Source organism: Heterodontus francisci, chromosome 13 (assembly GCF_036365525.1).
Source record: "Heterodontus francisci isolate sHetFra1 chromosome 13, sHetFra1.hap1, whole genome shotgun sequence".
In the NCBI taxonomy this organism is placed as follows: domain Eukaryota; kingdom Metazoa; phylum Chordata; class Chondrichthyes; order Heterodontiformes; family Heterodontidae; genus Heterodontus; species Heterodontus francisci.
Genome location: NC_090383.1, coordinates 5814277 through 5819732, shown reverse-complemented (window position 1 = coordinate 5819732; position 5456 = coordinate 5814277).

Below are 5456 nucleotides of genomic sequence, written 5' to 3'. Positions count from 1 at the left end.
TTATTCTTGTCCAGAGACTCATTAGCTGCTGGAGAAGTTTTAACCATCATTGCCTGTTTGAAAATGCGTGCTCCCGTTATTTTGTTAGTGGGCTGTAAATATAATAAAGAAAGAGGCCATTTAATTCCATTGTGAAGAGGAAAATACAGCACAATATTTCTTAAGTATTGCTGCCACCTTCAGTTACACTTTAGAAAATCACATTAAACATTTTTGAAAATGTTCAGGATGGTTGAAACGGTTTGATGATTTTGAATATGATTCTATCTGAGTCAGCCATAAAAAGTGTTTCTACATCAGAATCATTTCCAATTTTCATCAATAAAAGCAAGGGCGTGGGTCTAAGCATGACTGCGCTTTCAAAGAGCCAGCACAGGCACGATGGACCAAATGGCCTCTTTCTGTGCTGTAAGTTTTTATGATTCAATTAATATGAATAACAGACAACTGTATGGGTTGTAAACCAAAGTGTTATAGCACTTAAGGTACTGTGCATGTAACCATTGTTTTTGTCAGGGTTTAAAGGAGTCCTTGTGTAAATGGTATGCTACTTGTTTAAGAAGGGTGGCAAGGATAATCCAGGAAATTATAGGCCGGTGAGCCTTACGTCAGTGGTAAGGAAACTATTAGAGAGGATTATTTGGGACAGGATTTACTCCCATTTGGAAACAAATGAACTTATTAGCGAGATACAGCATGGTTTTGTGAAGGGGAGGTCGTGTCTTACTAATTTGATTGAGTTTTTTGAGGAGGTGACAAAGATGATTGATGAAGGAAGGGCAGTGGATGTTATCTATATGGACTTTAGTAAAGCCTTTGACAAGGTCCCGCATGGCAGACTGGTACAAAAGGTGAAGTCACACAGGATCAGAGGTGAGCTGGCAAGATGGATACAGAACTGGCTCGGTCATAGAAGACAGAGGGTATCAGTGGATGGGTGTTTTTCTGAATGGAGGGATGTGACTAGTGGTGTTCCGCAGGGATCAGTGCTGGGACCTTTGCTGTTTGTAGTATATATAAATGATTTGGAGGAAAATGTAGCTGGTCTGATTAGTAAGTTTGCGGATGACACAAAGGTTGGTGGAGTTGCGGATAATGATGAGGATTGTCAGAGGATACAGCAGGATACAGATCGGTTGGAGACTTGGGCGGAGAAATGGCAGATGGAGTTTAATCCGGTCAAATGTGAGGTAATGCATTTTGGAAGGTCTAATGCAGGTGGGAGGTATACAGTAAATGGCAGAACCCTTAGGAGTATTGACAGGCAGAGAGATCTGGGCGTACAGGTCCACAGGTCACTGAAAGTGGCAACGCAGGTGGATAAGGTAGTCAAGAAGGCATACGGCATGCTTGCCTTCATCGGTCGGGGTGCTGAGTATAAAAATTGGCTAGTCATGTTGCAGCTGTATAGAACCTTAGTTAAGCCACACTTGGAATATTGCGTGCAATTCTGGTCGCCACACTACCAGAAGGACGTGGAGGCTTTGGAGAGGGTACAGAGGAGGTTTACCAGGATGTTGCCTGGTCTGGAGGGCATTAGCTATGAGGAGAGGTTGGAAAAACTCGGATTGTTTTCACTGGAACGACGGAGGTGGAGGGGCGACATGATAGAGGTTTACAAAGTTATGAGCGGCATGGACAGAGTGGATAGTCAGAAGCTTTTTCCCAGGGTGGAAGAGTCAGTTACTAGGGGACATAGGTTTAAGGTGAGAGGGGCAAAGTTTAGAGGGGATGTGCGAGGCAAGTTTTTTATACAGAGGGTGGTGAGTGCCTGGAACTTGCTGCCGGGGGAGGTGGTGGAAGCAGATACGATAGCAACGTTTAAGAGACATCTTGACAAATACATGAATAGGATGGGAATAGAGGGATATGGGCCCCGAAAGTGCAGAACGTGTTAGTTTTGGTGGGCATCAAGATCAGCGCAGGCTTGGAGGGCCGAATGGCCTGTTCCTGTGCTGTACTGTTCTTTGTTCTTTTGTTCTTTGTACTTAACCAATGCTGGCCTGGCCAATAAAATAGCCTTGGCCTCACCCAGACATCATCAGTTCAATTTCGCCTGGAGATTTCCCTGCTTTAAGTGACTGGGACTGATTTTACGTGCCTAATCCGTATTATGTAACTCACTGCATTTTGTTGGAGAAATCACCCTGCTTTTATCAGGAGAAGTTACTGCGGTTCAGTCACCCGAAAACTAGGGGCCATAAATATAAGGCAGTCACTAATAAATCCAATGTGGAATTCAGGAGAAACATCTCTACCTAAAGAGTGGTGAGAATGTGGAACTCACCAGCACAAGGAGTAGTTGACGCAAATAGCATAGATGCATTTAAGGGGAAGCTGGATAAACAAACGAGGGAGAAATGATTAGAAGGTTATCTTTGTGGGGCAAGATGAAGAGCAATGGGAGGAGGCTCATGCAGAGCAGCTGGTTGCATCAATGATAATGAGGCTCTGCCGCTAAATCTCCAATGACAAGACTGCACGCTCCTCCAGTTGAACCCCCCGGAATTAAAATTCCCCGCTGTAGAACTTCTCAATAGTGAAGATCACATATGAATGTGTAATGCACTTGTATTACAGTGCTATGCATGGTATTAATCAGTTAAAATAAACAGATTATCACTCGTATAAAAGGTTTTGTGAAAGGGAAATCATGTTTAACCAATTTATTGGAGTTCTTTGAAGAAGTAACATGTGCTGTGGATAAAGAGAAACTGATGGATGTACTGTACTTACATTTCCAGAAAGCATTTCATAAGGTGCCACATCAAAGGTTATTGCAGAAAATAAAAGCTTATAGTGTAGGGCGTAACAGAGTGTAGGATTAGTATAAAATGGGTGGTTGATGGTCGGCACAGACTCGGTGGGCCGAAGGGCCTGTTTCAGTGCTGTATCTCTAAACTAAACTAAACTAAACACCAGCATGGAGCAGTTGGGCCAAATGGCCTGTTTCTGTGTTATAGACTCAGTGTAACTCGTTGATGCTCAATGAGTACTGTTTGCTGAAGTTTGTAGAGATTTTTTTGAAGGTAGATTCTTTATATAGATTTTGCCATTAACTAGACTGTTTATGGTGAACCGTGCGGTAAGTCCCACCCGCCTCCAACTCATTGGCTGACACAGTGGTGTCAGTAGACATTCCGGGCATCACTGGTAAAGAGGCCAGTTACTTCACACAAGTGGTTAACTTGTAAAAACATTTTGCGGCTGGTCACAAATCTACAAAAGACATGAACTCGTGCTCACAAACAGCGACCTCAATCTGGCAGCGAATCAACACTTTTGAATGGAGCTGGATTGTAGATCATTAATTTAAGTCACCAGCAAATGTCGTAAGGATCCCCCTCACTCAGTCTAGTGCTGGTCACTGTGACACCACACGTGGCAGACTATTGCATTAAACAATGGAGTACAAGACAGTTTAAACAACGTTGGACGGGTTATCTTGCTTTGTTGATAAGCACCCACTGCAATTTTTATAGGCTTTTTTCACTAAGCTTTCGGGTCTCAAACAAATTAATCTTGAAAAGATTGCAGAATCCTGTTACATAATTAATAAGTGGATTGTGCATATTTGCATGTGCATATAAAAAAGGAAGGATTATAAAAATCATTCGACATACAGGAGATAATGTTGATATTGTGTGAGTGTAAAACAAGAGATATCAGATCAGCTGTCTGTTAGACATCCCGAGGGATAATCTGACACCACCCCTCTCCCCCCATTACAAACTCTCCCCAGGTCAAAATTACCAGCAAAGAATTTGTTCTGATCAGCTATGACGTGCCTGGAAACCCTGCACTGTGTTTGAGGGTGCCATTTACACTATAACTGCAGGATCAGTGTGAAGCAATTTAGTTTTGCACCAACACAGCAGTTAAAAAAAGAAAGACTTGCATTTATATTGTGCTTTTCATGACCATCAGATATCTCAAAGCACTTTATAGCCAATGAAATACTTTTGAAATAGAATCACTGTTGTAATTGTTAGGAAAGTACTTCAATTTTTTTAATTTTTTTGTGAGGACTCATATTTTAAAATTGTGGAAATGGATTCCTTTGGAGGAGTGAAGTGATTCCATAGATGCCGGACTTTTTTTTTAAAGGTCACTGGAAAGACTTTGGGACTTAGTTTAAAAATGCTTACTGGAAGTCACATATTTTCAGCTAAGTAAACAGCAGGTGCCCTTTGACTATGGGAGTTGTTTACAGAGAAGTGACATGTCAAGAATTATGCTGGTCAAGAGTTGGTTTCTGTTTGGATATTGTTTTGAGTCAGTTGGGTTTGCAGCCTGCTGAGAGAAGCACCCAGCTTATCCTTTCTCCACCTCTCTGAGAAATCCTAAGAATTCAGTGTGTGATAGCTGAAACCCCTGATGCCGCATTTCTCCTGAAAAGTCTGCCAGACTAATCCTTAATGTCGCCTGAGGAGAACTGCTCCAAAAATATCCCAGTGACAGCCGTCTACGCATATTTGGGATGCCAGAAAGGGACAACTGATATCATTCCATATCTTATCCTTTTCCTTCAAGAATTAACAAGTATTTGGTCAAATTTTCTTGGTCTTTTTTTGTAAAGAGATTTCTGCAGAGAAAACCTCAATTTATTTTTCTTGTGTGTGTGTGTGTGTGTGTGTGTGTGTGTGTGTGTGTGTGTGTGTGTGTGTGTGTGTGTGTGTGTGTGTGTGTGTTGGGCTAAGTTAGAAGGGAACTTTGATATTTCAATCTGTGTGTTAATGCTTTACAGCTTTACTGAATGCCTCTTGTTTTATAATAAATTGATAATGTTGTTGTTTATTAAAGAAACCTGATTGGTGGATTTTATTCTGAAATAAAAAGAGTATATAATTGGCCATATCTGTGACTGGGTAAACATTTAAATATATGCTGTGACCTGTGGAGAACTGGAACTAGAGAAAGACAGTGCACTCCTCCTGCCTCATTCATAACATAATGTGGGAAATGCAGCAGCCAATTTTCACACAGCAAGATCCCGCAAACAGCTATGTGATAATGATCAGATAATTGTTTTTTGCAATGTTAATTGAGGGATAAAGATTGCCTGGGACAACAGGGATAACTCCCCTACTCTTCTTTGAAATAATAGCATGGGATCTTTTACACCGACCCAAGTAGACAGATGGGCCTCAGTTTAACATCTCATCCGAAAGACAGCACAGCACTCCCTCAGAATTGCATTGGACAGTCATCGCTGATATTGCTGCTCAAGACCTGGAGTGGGACTTAAATGCAGAACCTTATAGCTCAGAGGCAAGAGTGCTACCAATGTAGCCCGGGCTGATGTGCAAATTACACCAACATGTAAGTGTAGCCCGAATCAGGTGTGAGGGCTCAAGTAGAAGACAAGTGGCGTGAGACTCCTGGCCCTTGTCTTGGGGGTCAGTTCTGGCCTATGAACGCATCATAGAATGACATAGCACAGAAGGAGGGCATTC